At 34.6% G+C, this 21653-nt stretch overlaps 1 protein-coding gene across 1 annotated transcript in view; it reads left to right on the top strand.

Annotated features, from left to right (window-relative positions):
• The window catches only part of LOC117964006 (contactin-4-like), a 78516-nt gene that overhangs the window by 17037 nt on the left and 39826 nt on the right, over positions 1 to 21653 (top strand). The gene's annotated exons all lie outside the window — the stretch shown is intronic.

The raw sequence follows: 21653 nt of genomic DNA, 5'->3' as shown, positions 1-21653 counted from the left end.
AAAAGATAGCACTGGTGCAATTAAAAGTGGGTTTGTCAGACAGAAAGCTGCTGTTAGGAAAAGTAGACTGCCACCACTGGAAGTCATTTCAGTCATCCCCAAGTGATTTATGTCTTTAGGAGGTTTTTCAGTCAGAGTAAACCTTTTAATTGATGGCTGGAAGATCAAAGTTCTGAGGCTTTGGCAGGGATAAAGGATAAACCACTGATAATGCACTGCAGTCTGGCAAGTGTAGGGAACAAAGGGTTCAAAACAAGCACCATCATCCTGAAAGCATTTAGACAATTGCTTTTATATTTGCACCTGTAATACTTTTTTGCACCTGTAATCCAAAAAGTATGGCAAGGTCAAGGAGATTACAAAAGTCACTACAGTTCTGTGGGAATTTGAAGATTGTCATGTGTGCTTTTGAAATCAGATAAACATGTATAATCTGTGTGTATGTGTTTACCTCTGGACAAAAAACTGTTTTGAAATGCACTTAATGATATTATTATCCTATTAGCACAATGCCACAGGAGATTTTTAAATATGCTGTAGGTTGTCTCTTCTCATAGTTTGGTAAACCAATAAATAATCTTTAATCTTATGCAAATTAACTGTTAGATTTCAGTGGTACATGCAGTGTGAGGGCTAAAGCATCTGTGTTATTTTACAAGATTATTACAGTGCCTTTTTATATAATGTTTTACATTCTAGTCATCTGGGTACAATCACGAACATTGTATTAGTGACAATTCATATTTACACCTAACAGGACAAAGTACAGTTTTGATAAACAAATGTCACATAGCATAGCCTACAGCTGGGTGATTGATTTTGCTGAAGACAGATTCAAACCAGTATAAGGACTCAACTGGCTTTGTGTTAAAATCCACAGCACTGAAGCTTATGTGACCCTCAAGCATGTTCAAATGTCCATTAAAATAGGAGTGAATGTGTACTATTCTTCAATACACATTCTATGGACACTACTTAATCAGAACCATGTACCAATTTCTATGTATTTTTAGCTTTAGCAGCAGGCACTCCTTAAAGCTTTCTTGATACTGGCCTCTGTTACTTTATAAAAAGCTATAACAATACCAGAATTATTATACAAATCTATTTAATTTTATATAATAATAATGGCAGTGGTAAAGCAAGCAAAGTGAGCCTGTTTTATAAAGCAGCACATCACTTTAGATGGACATGTTTTTATGGTGAAAAAACAAATTATAAATGTTTTACTTACTTTGATGAAAGGCTAAACACATCAGCACTATTCGTTGCTAAAAACAGCACTGACAAAAAAATGAGCTGAAAAGGAAAAGGCATACATTACAGTGCCTTATCTCCCAAGAGCTTTTCATTCCTGGAGGTCTAACTGACTAAGCCTGACTGAACATCTATTTAATTGAGACCTGAGAGATCAATGCCTTAAGGGTACAAGAGGGGTAAAGAACTACGAATATTTTTTTTTTTGGGGGGGGGGGGGGGGGGGGGGGATATCACGTGCAGGCGAAATGAACATTCTTTATATCTTTCATACTTTGTTATCTTAACTTGTGGTGCTTTTGGGATGGCTTGAATTAAAGGCTTGCCGCAGTTTTTCAGGTAAGGCAGTTAGAGGTGACATTTGCTAGGGGGGCAGGGGGGGCAGGGGGGGCGGGCAGTCCCCCTCCCGATCTATATGATATTATGTCTTCAACTCTTTGACCCCCCCCCCCCCCCCGAAACATAATATAATCATATATAAGATGGTCGAAGTTTTCTTCACACACGAATAAAATATGTTTTTCAAACATCATTCTTTTCTAATCTAACCCTGATCCAGAATGAAGTCAGCGACGGTTGCTATGTGATGTAATTGCTTGTGCTCAGAGTCTCAAGGCATTGGTGGCATTCATTCATTTTTGATTGATAGTTCATTGTTGTCCAGTGATTTTATCGACAACACAGAATTACCTTCTACTATTTCTATACTAATATAATATTATTGCTATCATGATGAGTCAAAGGGAAATGTCGGATATGTTTGACACAGCAGGAAGAAACTAATAATATATCCAGGTGAAATTATTTATACATGCTCTAAAGAAAAGTTACCATAGATTTGAAAATAAGATTTAGGCTCGTGTAGGGCTGTGCTTTGCGTTTTTTGGTTTCAATTTTACCTTATTTCGATTTTAGATTCTTATAATTTCTTTAAATTCTGTGTTTCTTCTTCTTCTTCAAAAGAAAAAATATAGTTGATCGGGGTGAATACAGCATTATTTAAATTATCAATAGTATTATACGATATTGCGGTTCTCGCAGAATATAATTTAATCACCACAAAAAAAAACATGGTACTAGTTTTAGAATGCTACTGGAATGCATAGCTGCTCTATATCACAGTGGATTGGCAGAAAATGATATTAAGGTGTGTGGCAAAGTGGTGAATACGTGCAGGTGAATGCAGTGCAGAGCGGATTAATCACACAGACAATGTTGTACAGGTGCAAGGGTGTTTATTTAAATTATTAAATGTCCAGAGCCTTAAGGCAAAACCTGTAAACAATAGTGAAAGAAGTGGTACAGCGGCGTGTAACACTTATGTTTATAATCCAGCGGGTTTGACCCGTAACCCAAAGTCCAGTTCTTTCACCCACACAAAACACATATACACAGACAGTGCGTGATTTCGTTAGTGGTGCAAAGACGGTTCCTGTAGTGGAAAAGGTGAGAAGTGATGTCCGGTTTTTACGCTGGCCTGCGGCTGCAGCTCCAGATCGTGTGGATTAGTATTCTTTGAATACAACAAACACAAGACAAACAGTGTAAACACACAGACTCACAAATAACACTCACGGTATTCACTTAAACAGCGGGCTCCTTTTAGGTTGTTCTAACCATTTACAAAGGAACAGATCACATACGCTACCCCCCTATTTATATCCTCGCTCATTACCCCTAAGTTAACGAGCGCATCCGCTCCTCCAATCCTCGGATGCCACACCGTTTACCGTCGGGGTCATTGAGTTTGGATACGTAGCTCCGTTCCTCTCCTAAATGACCGACTTCCACCTACCCTACGGAATAAATTGTCATGCCATTTAATTAAGGGTACTCTGTTCCTCTTGCACCGTGCCCTCACAGGTCGAGAGGGAGATCTAACACCAAGAATCATTCGATCTCTGTCACAAGGTGGTACTACAGTATTAGATACATCCTGGTTGACATTTACTGTTCAAATTACTGTTTTAAAATGTTACATTGCTTACATATGCATTTATATGGAAATAAATGATTAGGCATTGTTATACATGACAATCAATGGATTTTTTTTCTAACATATTTTTCTAACAAATGTTGCTATTTTGGTTATTGTGAGCCAACTTGACAAAATAAAAGCATTAGACTTATAGACTGATGTTGACAAATTTGCCACAATGAATTTAGATTTTAGTTTATTTGTGATTATCTGTGTAAACATGTTATTTAACGGTCTAAAATAAGGAGTTAGACTGCATTCTTACCCCTGGCTCTTTTTGTAAAGCCCATACAATACATGACATTTCTTTCATTCTTTTTCAATGATCTGTGTGAAAGCATAGCGTCACAGCCAAGGCTAGTGAAATGTCAGGCAGCAGACCCAGAGACAAAAGTAACAGTTTAACAGTGCTGTTGCACACTTGTATTAAACATAAAACAAAGAAACAAGCATAAGGGCCAAAATAAAAGGTTTAAACAAAGCAAAATCACACTTGTAGTCTGGGCATTCACCTTCACTACTAAGCTACGTTTGACACACAAATCACAAAAATAACACACAAGTTACTCACCCCGATTCCCTCTCCAAAACAAAGGATTTCTGGCTCCTTATATGGAGCTGTGGCTGGAGCTTAATCATCAATTTTTCAATTATTCACTCCAGCCACATTCTCAAGTGGAGTTGGCAGGGAGAGATGAACTCCTTCCCTGTCAACTCAACACAACCCATGTGCAGGGCCATAGCCCTGTCACACTCTGAAATGAGTAGGCTGATGTCCCTAGCAGCTACTCTAAAACGATTTTTGAAAAATGATGTTGTACCGCTATTTGTTTACATTTATACTTAACTGTGATATTGGAAGCTGGCAGCAGGTAATCTGGTTAGCGTTAAAGCATCTACCCACTTTTAAAACACAAACGTTCAGTGAAAACGACGACCCTAACCTTACACGCTTTATTACCATAAAATGAGACTGAGTGGAATGACATTTCCGAGTTTGTTAAAAACCAGTGCAGTGCTTTAAAAACACTTGCATTGCATTTTGAATAATTTATTTTAAGAATAAGAACGGTGTTGACAAAGCGCGACACGCTATCTCGCTGTAAAGTGGCCCAATTACTGTCTCTTTTCTCAATCCTAATGGTATTTGGGACAGAGAATGTTCAATGTTGACACAACTTTGCCGCCCCTTCCCCTCCCCAGCATTTTTCTGAAATGACGCCCCTGAAGGCAGCAGCCCTGCTTTGTTTCTTCAGTGGTTTACTTCAATCTCTTAAAGGTGAGATTTACCACTTTCCCGATCTCAGGAAGCTTCTATCATCCTCCTCTGGATGGTTTCTCTCACCCGGCCTTGGTTGACCTCTGGCAGCTGTCACAAGTCTCAGCTTGGGCCACAAGGCAATATCCTGGGCTGCACTTATCATTTCCTCAAAGAAATATTCTAACGCTAAATAATTCTGTCTCCTCACTCACTATCTATAACGCACTAGAGCTAATAACCCGAGTACCCTCCACAATACCCAATAGTTGTAATAACATAACATGAAGTACCCCTGTGTATTACGAGTACCTTTTATAAAACATATCTAATATCCAAACATCTGTCCTTATCAAGTATTAATGTCATTCAGTTTGAAAGAATCCTGTTCCATATTTTACCAGTGTTTCTGTGTCAGGTTAGTATATCAGATATAAAATAATTATTGCTTTCAACTATCTGTGTATTATTTAATTGCTTTAACTCCTTACATTTATTAGAATGCCCCAGCACATTATGTGACAGTCTTTAATATTAATATACCTGCTTTTAATAACTAGTAACTGAAAAATGTGACACTGGCTCTAAACTTGTATATGTATTATAGACATTGAATATATACAAGCATTTATAGTAATGCTGTAACAAAGAAGAAATGTCATGAGTGCTATCTTTAGCACACTATTTCAGCCACACTCATATCAGGACATATCAGACAAATGGATTTAGACATGGACTTTAGCTTTGAAAGCAGGGTTTGAATAAGAAACAGCCTATCTATTTTAATTATTTACAGAAATATCCTATATTACAAACAAATCCAGGCTTTGTTTACAGCGACGAATGTGAACTGGCCTTAAATACATAACAATAAAACAGTGTTCATTGTTATTTATATATATATATATATATATATATATATATATATATATATATATATATATATATATTAAAGTTAATTCACTAGTTCTGGGACCCCTAGTTTTTAGGACCCCAAGTAGAAATATGGGGGTTAATTTTAGGACTTTCTTTTTCTTTTAGAGAGCTCTTCCCTCAGGTTGCGGTTCTTGTCATTTTTTGCAATGTTTATTTGTATTGTTCTTTATGTTTTAAGAGGCTGTATGTTAAACCCAATGTCTTGTTTGTTTGGATTAGCACGTCTCAGAGAACTGTAACCTCATCTTTTTTCATTGCTACTTATGGTCAGTGTTTGTACTACTTGCCAGCTACTTTGATCTTCTTGAATTTGCAGATGTGGTAATGCATGTGGGTGGTGGCAGCATGGCTCTTTGAAGCTGTGTGACCAGATGGATGAAACCTTGCCTACCAATCTTTAAGAAAATACACTCTCATTACACAGTACAGTGCTTCGACAATTATTATGCCAATTATTATCGATTCCCAACTATCATCTACAGGATAGTGACATTTTGCTGCTTGTAGATTTTTTCCATTTCATTCAGAACTGTACTGAAAACTATTCAATTGTTAATGATACTAATTGCCAACCTTTTTTTTATTTCTTCAAAGCAGACTGCAAGCTACAGTAATCCATATGTTCTATTTTTGAGGGCTGAATTTTCATGTTATACTACAGCATAGTGTTGCTATTAACTGCAGCAAGATATTTTTAGAATATTAGGTATATAGCTCGTTTAGCATTCCTGTGGTGTTTGGAATATATTTCCTAAAATAATCTTCAATATATAGTACTGTATATACATTTTTATGTGGAATTGAGTGTATATGTTCAAGTTATTTATGAAGGTCTCTCCTAGGTCGGTTTACATAGTGTTTATCATCTTTATGCGTTTATGACCTATAAGTAAGATGGCACAGCTGCTTCCTTCATCATTCAAGTAAGTGACAGTAGTCTTTCTCTCTTCCATGTCTTGAATGACCCAGTAATGTTGACACATGTTCAACAGACACATTCTTTATTAAAAGTGTATTAGTGGGCTCTATTTACAAAAAAAAAAAAATCCTTTTATACTGAAGTCAATATTTAAAATGCAATTAAGCATAGATGTTTCTTTTCTTTTTAAAATTTCTAATACAGAGTAGTTTTTGCACATTTTCCATCGTCAAAACCAATTTTCATTAAACAACTATACAATCAGATTTGGGTCAGGCAAAACATACAGCATTTTAATTACAGAATAATTCTTGTTTTAAAAGTTTATCTTGCTATGCGTTATCATTTAAAGGAAGTGGCTATTGTTACAATTGACATGTACTGAATTATATACAAGGACAGAATTACATAATAATAATAATAAGAGCAAGCAAGCACTTTTGAACAATGAATGATTAAATGCATGTTTATAATTGCATTGTGGTACTCTAGGGTCATGCGATATGCTGAGGTATTACAACTGGAAACCTCATTTAAATCAGCAGCCATTGTAATATCCTTATACTTTGGTTTTCATAAATAATATATTTTAATGTTCAAATCTATAATCACCACCAAAAGGAAGAAATGACAGGTTCTATTACACAAACAACTGTTATATTTTTTTGTAAGGGGAAGAAAAAGGGCACTTCTAAAAGGCTATATTTTATACAATCAAAAGGAATTTGGTTCTCATGTACTACAGAATGTAGGTGTCCTTTCCTAATGGTAAGACATTACATGGACTGATCAATAGAATATGAAAGCCGTAATACAACAGACTTGAATCTTTCTGGGACTGTCATTTGATTCAATTAATTATTCCTAAGCAGGGATGTAAATGAATGTAAAAAAAAGTTTAATTATCATTCATAATCTCAGCAGCAACAGTAATATAACCTCACCGTTTAACACTTTGTAGCATGTCAAGAAGGCAATATGATATTGAAGCATTAAAAAAACAAAAAACTTTTATTAACTAGTGCACAGTATAAGAACCCTCAATGGCTTTCTTACACACTATTGAGGAAAACATATATTGTACACTTGTGCATTACCAGTCATTTCTTACTCAAGAAGCAAAGATGTTCCACAAACCAACACAATCTTTGGCATGTGCAATGTCTATAGAGTGAGGTGGAGGTTTTAATAGTTATGGTTTGGTCTAGGGGTTTCAATCTGTCTCTTTAGTGAGAAGGGCTCAAGCTTCCAAGGAGCAAACACCATTGCAGAGGTGGTGGAGAGACATGCCTGGGGTTTAAATAGAGAGACAGGTTAGTGAATAGAAAGGGCGATATAATGCAGTAGAACAAAGTGAGTGTCAAGCTCCTTTTGTTTTATCTCTGAAGCAGAATTGGATGAGTTGTTTATCTTTGTCACTAAACAGTTTTATGAACAAAATACTTTTTTGTCAGAGAAAAGGGATTCTCATTTCTTTCTCAGGAGTGGCAGTTCATTTACAAGCGATCAGCATTCTGAACTTTACTATCACAGCTACATATGTGGATCCAGACAAAGCACTCTTAGAAGACGATAAGAAGGGAACGTTGAAGGCAATTTATTTGAAGGAATGTGGTAAAGTGCCCACCCCTTGCGTATTTATTTATGTATGTTTTCATTTGTTTTTATATTATTATTATTATTATTATTATTATTATTATTATTATTATTATTATTATTATCATCATATTGTATTTTTATGCAGGCGGACAAAGCTGTCTGTCTTATTACACTCTGTTTGAGACCGGCGAAAAAGCCAGTCTTATAATGTGTAGTCGGTGGGGATGGGGTTAAAACCCCTTCCCTAGAACCCTCGTGAGAATGTGGCTGGAGCCTTAAGGTCATTATTCATTAAATTAGGTAATTAAGGCTCCAGCCACAGACGTGAGTCTAAATGAATAGAAAAACAATTGCTATATTGAAAATATACTTGTTAGAAAGTGTTTGTGTTTGTTTTAATTTGGCCAGAGAGCCCTTTGCTTGGTTTTGTGTGTTATTTTTGTTTACACTGTTTATTTTGTTTAATTATTAAATATGAGCGCAGCAGCGCTGTTTTGCCGTTCAAACTTTGTTATTGTATCATTTCCTGGTCCGTGACGTCACCACACCTGCGCTCTGCAACCACTCTGCCACAAGGAAATAATAAGGTAAAGAGTCTCCAACGTCCATGGTTAAAAGGGTGCTATTACAGTTTATCTCTATTGTCTTAACACAGTTACTGAAACTGTTATCAGCTACCAAAGATACAGAATAGAATTAGTATTGTTTGTTTCTGTGGTTATGTAAATATATACTTGAGTCAATAAATAGTGATACAAATGTTTTAGATTTAATTATATATATATATATATATATATATATATATATATATATATATATATATATATATATATATATATATATTTGTTAAACATATGATGATGTGAGCTTTTGAATTACAGTAAATATTTAAAAAAGACAACTTTATTTCATTTTGCTTTTAACCCTGGATAAGGGCGTCTGCTAAGAAATAAATAATAATAAAATAAATAATAAATGTCCTTTATGCATTTATTTGCTGTTTTGATGCTAATATTTGGTTTTGAGCATTGTATTTCAGAATTTGAAAGTATTATTTAATTTTGCAAATTTATATGCAGTTTTGCAAACAAGAAGACTTTTTTTGTGTGTTAACAGTTTTTGTAACTCAGCAAATGGTTTCAATAAATGTGTTAAATCAATTGAGAAAAACTGTAACACGAATTAATTATTTATGAGAGCTGATTAAACGCCACAGAAAAAAAATGTTAAGACATTTGTGAATTACAATGGAATCAAGGAGTAAAGTTTGGAAGAATGATAATAACACACCTCCAGTCTTAACTGCAGTTGTACCATCAGGCCATACTTAATTAATCATGTGATATGGGCTTCAGATGTCAAAAATGTGAAATGTATTTTTACGTCATAGTGTCATTCACGAATCTACTTTGGCTAGATCCTACAATGTATGTGTATATTCAAGATTAAATTAACATGCATTTTACAGGGTAAGGGAGTTCTTTGTGAACCTATGAGGCAATTGTGGAATGTGTGATTCATTTGTGATTATTACTTTGGAATTCAATAGTTGAAACACATTTGTTTTCCAGGTTAGTAGGCTGTTGAGCATTTTAAACGTGGAATAAGATACATGACTAAATATAATGATGTTCACCAAAACTTTTTATTTGCTGAAGAGTTAATGGCAACTATCAACTCAATAATGCTGGGAAACTTTGGTTTTACCAAAGTGAAGATTGATGAAAAAATGACATAATAATATGTCTTAATAAAAATGTCTTAATAATTGTGAGGGGGAAATGCAACATGGCAAATGGTTTATGATTACCTGTTTTAGACTTTGACAGCTCAATATTTTAACTTGTCTTTTTCTGGACGTATTTGTATTTTTACTATTATGTGAGGCACCATGTGATGTCATTGATTAAAAGGTACCTTATAAGTCAAACTATTTCTTCTCTATCTTTTTTCATCCTTCATTTCTTGCTAACTGTTCAATCAAATCACCATGGGTAATGGTCTATTCTAGGTCATACTTTACTATTTCTGTTACTGTATACTAAATATGTGGAGAGTAAGGCTTTCCTTTCGATGCGACAATAATAGCGACCATACCAGCAATAAATGATTGCAGATGCTGGTGGGTATACTTGTGATTTGGAAGATGAACATCCTGAAGTATATATGGTTAAATGGGGTTGAGGAAAATGCATTAAAAATATATTTAATCTTTTTTAATATATTAAGTTTTAAAATATTTATAACTTTTTTTACATGTTATACCTTCAACAAATGCTCTAGATATAACAGCATACAAAACAATCAATTTGGTACCCTTGATTTTAAATTTCCCTGGAGATCAATTATAATGGAGCAAAATATTTAAATATTAATGCAGTGAATCTCCCTGTAAATGATGAGTGAATGACACTGCATAAATTGGCGATGTCCTTCTTCAAATTGATTTGTATATGAAATATTAGGCTAATGGGCTTTAACAAAATACTGTAGGCAGAGTTCAAGATTAACAATGTGAATTTAACTTTTTAGTAAGAATACTAGGCTAAAGTTATTTTCTGCATTTGAGTAATCTAACACTTGCCCACTGACATTAAATATAGAGAACAGATTTACACTATTTTGTGATGTTCTGTGGCACAGTAGTTTCCATACTAGTTGATTAAATGCACAGTATTGATTATCGGTACTATGTTTTCTTTTTTGTTAGAGAATTAGAAAAAAAAATCAATATTAAAATATTCTGAGATTATCCATCCTGCTGCAAACTATTTCCAGTGCAACTTTTTCTATGTATATACGGTTAATTGTTACAATCCAGTACAATTATTTTTGTGTTGTGAGTCATGTGCATGTCCAATATATTCCAAAAAACCTGCAGAGATAGACATATAAACAAGTTGCTGACTGCCATGCATTATAAATAATTCATTGTAAATTAACTGAAACAAATCCGCTTTCTAATCGAATAGCATAAATAAGTGCTGATGGTTAAAAACACAAGCCGTGGAATCCGAACAGTGTGGTTTTGTTGCATATGTCTGAAGAACGTGATCAGGAATGGTTCATAAATATAAATAATCCAATGGGTATCATTGATGTAAAGTGGATTATATATCTGCTAATCAAAAGACGGGTTACGTCTTGTAATCAGTTCTTCTTTTACGCTAATCATGCTAATTCAATGAAGCAATTTCTCTCTACAGTCTTCCTTCATTAAATACTATTTTCAGAGAGTTGGTAATTCCAGTAAAACTGGATCTTAAATATCACAGTTGCTGAAATGTATTGAAACTTGAAGGCTAAAAATAAGAACCCAGTAACAGTCAGCCACTCTGGAGACCTGATGTTTGAGACATATGCATACGGACAGATACATAAAATGTTCCCTTATGACCTCTGTGGCTTTGTATTCTCTTCATTTTGGGTTAAAGATCTGTAAAAGCTGGCTTTTTGCTTCCTGCGAAAGACTTTGAATAAAGAAATAAAAACCATCTCAAATAAACACTAGTTCAGCTGTGATTCTGTGGTGCGTAAAAAACAGGAGGTGGTCTTGTAGCATTCTTGGAAACATTCCCATGTTGCTGGCAACATTTTTGATAATGATACAGTGGGATGCTCCCCCAGGACTAGGCGTTTTTTGGCTGCATTTGACGCTTCCTAGAAAAATTCACAAAACATCAGTTTTTTACAGTAGCATGGTATCCTTTTTTCAGAACACTCTGGGGGAACATTATAAAGTACTTCAGAAATCATACAAACTTTTTGCTTTTTGTTTCAACACAATATTTCATTTTTTTGTTTTTGTTTTTAGTATATTTGTATTATGTATTCTGCTTAGAGGTACATGTATAATGTGTTATTCTGTGACCCGAGGGACCTTACAATACTTCCTGAAAGTTTTGTTTAAAAATATTGATGTTTGGGTAAAGATATTGTTTCACCCGAGTGATTGCAATGACATAATACACGTTTATTCTCATGGTCTTTATATGCAATAATGGACACTGCACTTGATTATTTTCTCAAAATAAAAGTTAAAAGGGTTAATAAAATGTTATAAATGTATTGACTTTTTTCCAAATATTATTATTTTATACCTATTTCAGGGGTAAAAATACCAATTACAATAATTTCAAAATCTGGTACGTGGAATTCACATTCATTTTTGCATCTGGAGGAAGAGGTTAAAAAGCTTTTGAAAAGGAACTTAATTTCATAGCATGGCATTCTCAAAAATGACATTTACAAGCATTTGGCTTGCAAAGTTCTTGATACGTTTCTTTTGATTAAAATTGTATATTTTAGTGCTAAAGTGTACTACATAGCCAATAATGTTTAGCACAGTAAGACTGGGCTCATAACATTTTAGACAGAGCTGTAAAACAAGTGACACACATACCAGACCTTTATAGGCCTTTTGCAACAGCTGTTAAGCCGCAGTTGAGAGGAGTGGCAAACTCTCTCCAGTTTTAAAAACCTTATGATTAGATTACTTTACAACAGTTGAAGGACAAAGAAAGTTCAGAAAATTTCTTTATTCACTGCAGCAATCTTCATTTAATTAACATTAACATATAGTTATGAAGCTTCATGGATGGTGCAGTGTTTAGACAATGTGGAATGTATAATTACTGGATTCTGCTAAGTGGACCGACCCCCCTCTCTCAAACAATCTCCCCACCTCAAATTTAAGATTAAATAATTTGTGCCATGTACATGTAGTTTTATCCCTGCATTGGCTCACAGCAATACTGTATTGGATTACAGAACACCAGACTGATTTGAATAAAGTGAAGTAACAAGCCTATAAAAGGAATGGTTGTTGCTTATTTTCGTCTGCATTTAAGGTCGTTGTTCAATCCGCAGATAATAGACCCCTTTTTTTAGTAACAGAATCATTAGCAGAAAGACGGAATCCAAATAAGGTAAGACATTGCTGTTTTTCTTTCATGAATAACATCTCAATATACTAGTACATTTTTTTAAATCAGCTAATACAAAGTAATGTTATAGTATCATCTCTTGTCAGTGACCCAAAAATACAAAAGTCAACATCATCGCCTCTGTCAAGAGTATCTGAGCAGAAGTGTAACACTGCAGGCAATCTGTACCCAAGTGGTTACCTTTTCTAGCTGAATTGCATCCCATCACAGATTTTCAGAGTGCTAGTTTCTGTCACAGAAAGAATTGTTAATTTTTTTTTTTTCCTCCATGAGTAAAATGAGATTGAGAGAATGACTGCTTTGTTGTTTGCATGGGAAGACAGGTTACTCTTTAAATTAATACTACCTGGAAATGTGCATCATACACGTTAATGGGCATTTCAATGCAATAGTTGTAGCAATTGTTTGAATTAGGTTTAGTTGCTAATGAATAAATAAAATAATTGGGTGCAACCACCAGTTTGAGAACCACCACACTAAAGGTTATTTAGTGTTAAAAAAGGATCCTAATCTATATAAATATTATATTATCCATCATGAACAAATAATAACATGAATTGTATTTATGGTTGCAGCAATAGAACACTAATGCCCATGTTTTGTTGTTTGCATTAATCATGTTTAGTCATACAGACCCAGAGGAACTGGTGTGCAGGGCAACTGTTTCCTCCTACTTAGTGCATGTCTCATGACTGAGAAATAAGGTTAACTGCCGTGCTGTGGAAACCTGAAAAGGTCCCAATTATTATTCCAGGCTTTTTTCAAGGTTTCTCAATGCAGTAATGACATGCTTTTGTGTACACATCCTTGGTTTATAACATTCAGCTTTGGTCATCTCTGTGATACATCCTGTATATAAATATTCATTCCTGTATAATTTGCTCCTGAAAAACCTTGGAAATGTACTTACTGAATGAATGAATGTACAGTTGCACAACATTCAGGTTTGTTTTGTTTTTAGCACTTCTGTACCCTTGATGATGTCTTGAATGTCGTTCAATTGGCTGCTACTTTTTTGGCTGAACCATTTTGTTTAGCCTTCAAAAACAGCTTGTCAAGCCTTAATTTTATGTCATCTTTATTTTTTTTTATCTTTATTTTTATATAGCACCTTTCATAGTGGACCACCATCACAAAGCGCTTTACCGAGGTAGGCTGTGAACTGTGCATTATATGCAGATTCACTTACAGTAGGACATTGATTTAACATCTCATCTACAGGATGGAGCACAAGGAGGTTAAATGACTTGGTCAGGGTCACACAGTGAGTTAGTCAGTGGCAGAGGTGGAATTTGAACCGGTGACCTTCTGGTTACAAGCACTGGACTTTAACCACTGGACCACACTGCCTCCTCATATAAATTATCATTTTCATTTGGAAGGTTCCAATTAAAGAGCTTTTCTTTCATTACTTCTATACCTACATATAGAACACATTTATGTTGCTGCAAAATTAATTATCCTGAATGCAAGATCTTACATAATTAATAGCGTACATGTTAATTCATTCATATAACTGATTATTAAACGGTTAATACATAGTTACCACTGAGTTATTAAGATTGTGCTTGTGTTGTTTAGGCATGATTTGCTGGTTAATCATCTATTGCGGCAAAAGCTGTTTGCAAATTCCAGAACTCCTTGTGCTATTGATTATATCCCTGTCTAAACACAACGGGCATCCCATTACAGGTATATTAACAACTTCAAAGAGATTTCTCAAATTCTTGGAAAATAATCTTCAGATCTTAAAGGCCTATGCATATGAATTAGTGTTTGCGTGTTTGTTACAAGATATGCATTGCAGTGTCGCTCTCTGTGCTGAGCTTCTATTTATTTCATTGAGCAATGATGTGTACAGCAGATTGGTGTATACAACTGAGATAATCTGCTTTATCATAACCTTTCTCTACATGAATTACATTTGAATGGTTCAAAACATGCAAGCTAATCCCAGAACTTCTGAAGTGACTCCATCCAAGTTCACATTAATTCAAAGCAATTCCTCTTTATCATTTTAATCAGTAGGCCGGCTTATTGAACACAGTAATGGCAATTTACAGTTTTTCTATAGGCTTCTGTTTTAAGGTATCTTTCAATGAATATGTAGAGCCCTTGCTGAGTAGGTCTGATTCATGTGCTAATTGTGTGGATTCTCTGAGGAATACAGAATAAAGAAGTATGCTTCCTGATTGTGGTTGGTGCAGACACATGTGCTCAATAGATAGCAGTCAAGCATCTTGTCCCAGCTGAGACAATGATTTCATTATCACATAGCTTTAAATTCATCTCAGTTTGTTGATCAGTACAGTGGGACTTGTGTGAAAAGTGAGCGAATGTAACCATTCTGTAAGTATATTTTTGGGGTCTTGCAATTATTATTATTATTATTATTATTATTATTATTATTATTATTATTATTATTATTATTATTATTATTATTATTGTTGTTGTTATTATTATTATTATAGGGAAGAACTTCTATAATACTATATAGCTTTTGTCATCTGGCTGACATCAGTATTTTCAATCTTGCTTTGAAAAATATGATTTTCTCTATGATTACCATACAAATGTAAAATGAATATGGAATGCAAATGCACGCTGTAGTCTATTCTTGTTCTGTATTACAGTTTTAGCGTTATGCACCTTTGCATTTTAAATATATTAAATATATTAACCTGTGCAGCGTGCATACATACATACAGTTGGCACATCAATAGTAATAGAATACTTTGAATTAAAAATAAAACAGCACAAGGTTCAAAACATCTTGCCTTTTTGTGATTTAGTATTGAAGAACATTATATAGCCAGTTCAACAGTTCAGTCATGGAGATGAAAACAGAAATGAACAACACTAACACAATCTGCTGGCTTGGAACAATGTCAAGTTTTAGTTCTCAGTTATGGTTGAACAACTGTCTTAATAGATCCTAGGAAAAACAGGAACAAATGCATATTAGGTCACTTTTATTAGGTACAGTACCCAACTAGTCTGTTTGAAAGTAAAGAAAGTGTGTAAACCTGGATCACTTCACTTTATACTGTCTTATGCTGTACAGGTTTATTTGTTTTTGTATGTGTCATTAGTTTACAGGCTTATCCATTAATGACTTACAAAATTACAATTTCCACGTACTGTAGTCTTTTATAATGTAAGGCAATTGATGTGAGCAAGGTTTCGTTATGTGCTTTTGTTTTTGACTGTTTTGTATATTTAAAGGCTTACAGAATGGTGTTGTGTGTAAATATATTTGATGAATATATTTGTTAAAGGCAATGAGAAAATACTCTGTGTTTCATTAACTGTCTGTGTTTGTATAAACATCCCCATAATACTCCTTCCATGATCTAGCTGGAAAGGAAAATTATTACCTGTATCAAAAGGAAACCTGTTTTATTTTAAACTTTAAGATCTTGAATTCTCCATGGAAACCTGTCATAACTCAACCAGAACTTTCACATTATTTGGAACACGGACAATTAAGTCTCTTCATAACAGTTTTATCCATGCAGGGTATGCAGTTGACACAAAAAGTCTTTTGTGTAAAAATAAGAGATGATAACGTGTCTTCCATCTCTTTCTGTAGTTTATTTTTTATGACAAAAAGAAACAACTTACCCTGATTAGCACTAACTGTGGACCACCTTGCCCAGTATAACATTTGTAGCCCAAGATAACTGGTAAACAGGGTCTGTGAAACCAACCAAAAGTGCCTGGGTACATAGTTGGCCTAGTTGAATGGTTTTGAGATTAATTTATGAACAAGAGAGTTGTGAAATAATGCAGCTGGAAGACAGTAGCCTAGAATAAAGTTCATATTATATAACAGGTAACTCAGAATGTCCTTGAGTTGTATAAGCTGCTCAAAAAACCCACAAAGTCTCAGACACTGCATACTCCACACACAACTACTAGCCTATCCTATGTTATAATGTCCTCTGACTGCAGCACAGTGAACCACCACTAGATCACCATCACCCTCTTATACTCTAGCTGTCATTGTATCCACTCCTCCACCCCTCCTCTACAGCAAGAGTGTCAGCCATATCTTCACCAGCAGCATTAGTCACCTTTACACCTACAGGTGCAGTCATTATGATTTTCCCCGACAACACGATTCTGTGTGTTTTACGGTATTTGTCACTGCGTTGGGGCTTGTTAAGTGTTTTTCTGACCACTAGAGGGCAATACCTAGTTAGAAACTGCTTTGACTATAGATTAATAGCAGGGTCGAGGTCACGTGATAAAACTAACGAATAACAAAAGGTCAAAGCTAACTTTTAGTAAACTCTTTTGTGTAAGGCAATAGCCCAAAATAAACAAACTGTACAGTAGCATATATCAATAAGTTAAAGCATGCTTTTTCTTAATTATTTTTTTTAATTATTATTATTTATTTATTTCTTAGCAGACGCCCTTATCCAGGGCGACTTACAATTTTATTTTTTTTTTTTTTTTTTTTCATACAGTTACCCATTTATACAGTTGGGTTCTTACTGGAGCAATCTAGGTAAAGTACCTTGCTCAAGGGTACAGCAGCAGTGTTCCTTACCAGGGATTGAACCCACGACCCTCCGGTCAAGAATCCAGAGCCCTAACCACTACACACTGCTGCCCTTAAGAAATGGATACATGCATTATGCACGTGAAGGTGGTTTTACGTTTTCCTAGTTATAAAAAGTACGTTTTTTTTGTTTGTTTTTAAGAAAACAAAAATATACAGTAAGCTACTAAAACCATTCCACAAATATTTGCTTATATCAGTAATAGCTAATAAAACAAAACCCGGGGTAGCCTACAGTTTGACACGTAAAAACAGAATTTGATTTATATTTTCCCAGGACATTTGGCAGCTTTAACTTAAAATAAACATAACAAGAAAGGTTTGTACTTACTGTTTATAAGCCACTTCTCTCACACATTTTTTTTTAAAGAACATATTCTGTGGTAGAAAGGTAAGCCTTATGCAGTAATATTTTCTTTATGATTTTTTTTTATTATTATTAAGAAGCAATGCTGCTACAAGACTCTTGTTCTATGATTAAGTGTATTACATTCCCAACAACCCAACACATAAAAACCTATAACATATATCATGATAGTGGTACAGCATTGTATTGAATATGATGCTGCAAGAAATCAATACTTGATCTTTAATCTCATTAAATACAGTTATTAGACAGGGTGTTTATTCCAGAGAAAATGGGAATACTAGCTGTAATTTCTCATCATATGCTCATCATAAAAATGCTTTAAACTATTTAAAACAATGGACTTTAATATCCAAGTGCTGTGCCCTTCAAATAAACAAGCGTATATATTCTAATGTGCTTGCATGTTGATGGCCAGAGCTACAGCTACTGTATTTTCAGCAGTTTAAATATCACTTAAACCTGGCAAGTGGCAATACTGCAGCTGTGATCTTAATGTTCATATTGAAGTAGGCTACAATATTTTTTCATTAAAACTTCTTGTTGTTCTTTGTTGAAATTAATGTTCAGCTTTCATATTTTGTTGTGTACTCATTTAATCAAACCAAGTAGTGTAAGAAGACGTTTTTCAAAACAAGTAAGCTTATTTGTAAATAAAAAACGACAACAGTCTCAGTCCTTGTTGTGCTGCCAGTGTCATTAAAATCATAAAGTACAACTTGGCAGCGGCCGTTCTCTCTTTAACGCGGATGCAAGAACTGTGTTGAGAACTTTAAGAAAATGAATTTGAGAGCAAAAGAGATCTACTGTATACACAAATTATTCTACAATGACAATATGTATGATCAATGGATTGTACCACCATGCATGAGCTTAGAGTTATAAATAACAATTGATACAGGATATGCATTCTGCTTCAAACACATTGTAATTTCATTGTACCTTGTTTGTACAGCACCGTATTGCGTTCTTTAACTACTATATACTGGTATCTAACATGTAGGTTAGTGATCATATGTAATTGTGCACAGCAAATCCTCCGGTACTTTTTTCTATAGGCAGATCCTTGACTTAAGAATTAACTTTAAAGAATCTTAACTGATGTGTTATGAAAATGCGATCTCTTTTCCTTGTTGTTTCAAGGCAATAATAAGCCGTGCGGAAATCCTTTTTTTTTTTCTTCAGCGTCTTCAAGCAGTGTTGCCAATTTAGCAAATTTCTCGCCAAATCTAGTGACTTTAAGGGCTGACTTGGCAAGATTTGTTTTCAAAAGCCAAGTTACAAATCAAGCGGTATCCAGGACAGTCAGCGGAGAATTTCAGAGATGTAAAATCAGTAAAACGTTTCGATTATCCTGTATTAGCAATGTCCTTTTATAAGAATCATTGTCAGGGTAATTAAATGACATCCAACAATGCCACACCAATTCAATACGTCATTTGCTTAGCAACGGGCTTAACAATGAGCCTGTTCCCAGGGAGACCAGATTTCGCACCGGCATGATCACCCAGCCCCCCCCCCCAGCATTCCCGTACTTGCAGATTTAGGGCTACACCACTGCTCCTGTATCATCAGCAATACATTTTGCAGAACAAGAAACCGTGATCTAAGATGTTGAACATTTTACGACTAAATAAATGTGACGTATAAAATGTAATTATATACCGTTTTTGCTGCTCCCTTCAATTTGCCTCCCTAGGCGGCCGCCTGTTCTGCCTATATGGTTATGCCGGACCTCTGGACTTCTGGACTGATTGCTGGTTTATGGAACTCTGAAAACACACAACTCTATAAACCAAATACACAGGTAGCCTGTTGGGTTTCCAAATCACACTGAAATGGATGTACACATATTTCTGTTCAGTCAGCATACATAAACTGGTATTATAACAATTCTGAGGGTTGATGTGATTTCCATGAGAACTAAGGGAAGTGTATCCTAAATGTAATAAAAATGTAATAAAGATGTGTGCGTGCAGTCAGAAAGTTATAGGGCCCTATTTCCCACAAATGCACATTTTCGGAAAGGAATACAACAATTTTAATTTTGAAATTTTTAAGAAACAAGTTAGTTGTTCTGAGCAATTCATTGCACGTTTTATACTTACAATTGTTTAATACATTTTAGAAAATGTGCCTTTGAAAACACCCTTCACTGGAGCTATAACATTAGATCTAAACACCATCCATTTCACCACCTGTCAAAAATGAAATAGTTAATGTCCTTCGGTATAATCACGATTGCTGCCAATTACTCAACACATAATTCCCTGGAAGATTGCTCATCATAATGCTCCAGGTGCGCTTTTGTCAATGTAATTGCTTTTACGATGCTATTGACCATGACAAATTTATATGAAAAATAGTTTTCAAATACACCATTTTGTAAAGAATATAAAATCCTTAAAATAACCACAAAAACATCTATACTGTTAAAGCAGTGTTGCAGATCAATGTGACAGTTACTGCCATTAAAAAAAATAATAATAGAAACTGCATGTAATAAAGAAGAAAAAATTTAAGATATTTTTTATTGAGTAATATTTTTAACTGTATCAAAAAATGAGAACAGCTTAGAGAGCTGACTGTTCACAGGCATCATTTGCCAAGATTCATCCCACTTGGTATTTTGAACACCTGTGACCAGTGTCAGCTGGGCATAAGAATCCACTGTATATTTCTTGGGTATATAAATTAATCATGGGGATCATGAACAACTACTTCAAATTTCTGGACTGTAACCAAGAAACACATCCTCCCAATGGATGTCAAACAACCTATGCATCATTAAAAGAAACAGTTTTGATTGTGTGAGCAGACAGTACTGTTGGCCTGTTGAATAGGATCTTCTTGTGTAATGATAACCAAACATAAAAGATAATTTTACATTGACAGCAGCAATAGAAATGTTTGACTTTTGGGTTCCTCTGGGCAAGACATACATTACCATTAGTGTTATTTCGGTTGAAAGGAAGTTGATATTATACAAGGGAAAGGGGACAGTTGACTTGCGTGAACATAAATTAGCATGAATCACATCCCCTGAGCAGCCACATTAGTCTGTGGGGCTTCTTAGACATCTACTTGAAGTGTCTTTGAAGGGTGATGTTCTTCCAGCCATGATGCAGTGAACTCTTTTTTGTGAAAGTTGTTGAAGGTGAAGGTGGCACATTATTTATGCTAGATACATTTAGCATAATACAACATTAAAACAAGTAATAAAATGTCATACGTACAGTAGAACACTCCGTAGAATGGTAATTTATAGAATGCTACCAGTGCTGTAGCTGTGCGTTGACCAAGCTTGATGCTTACACAATTTACTTTTGTATAAGGCTAGATTGATTTGGGATTAGAAAACTTGATTTTAAATATTAGTTTACAAACGTTTTATTCTGCATAAGATAAAGATAACATCTTAGGAGCAGCTGCATAGGAGTAGAAAATGTCTCTAGTTACAGACAGCCTTCGAAATCAGAATGTAGGAAATAAGAACCTGCCAAAGACCAAGATACTAACCTTACTTTTTAAGATTTCAGCTCTAATGATTGGTGACAAATCACTCCACATTTTCCAACAGAAAACATTTGACATTCTGAGCATTAACCATCATGGTTTACATAGTAGATATTTAGAATACATGTTTGTTTGTTTTTTATTACTAAAAATGACTTTGTAGCTTTATGAATGTGTGTCCAGATGTTACACCTATGCAATCCTATGAATCTCATATGCATTTGAAAATGTTACTGGTAAGCTTGTTTTATAGTGGAACATATTGTTGATTAAAAATGACTTAGTGCATTATTTTCTGAAAATCCTG

The sequence above is a fragment of the Acipenser ruthenus genome, chromosome 25 (genome assembly GCF_902713425.1).
Source record: "Acipenser ruthenus chromosome 25, fAciRut3.2 maternal haplotype, whole genome shotgun sequence".
Taxonomy (NCBI): domain Eukaryota; kingdom Metazoa; phylum Chordata; class Actinopteri; order Acipenseriformes; family Acipenseridae; genus Acipenser; species Acipenser ruthenus.
Note: the sequence above shows the minus strand (reverse complement) of the source record. Positions and strands in the feature narration are given on the sequence as shown.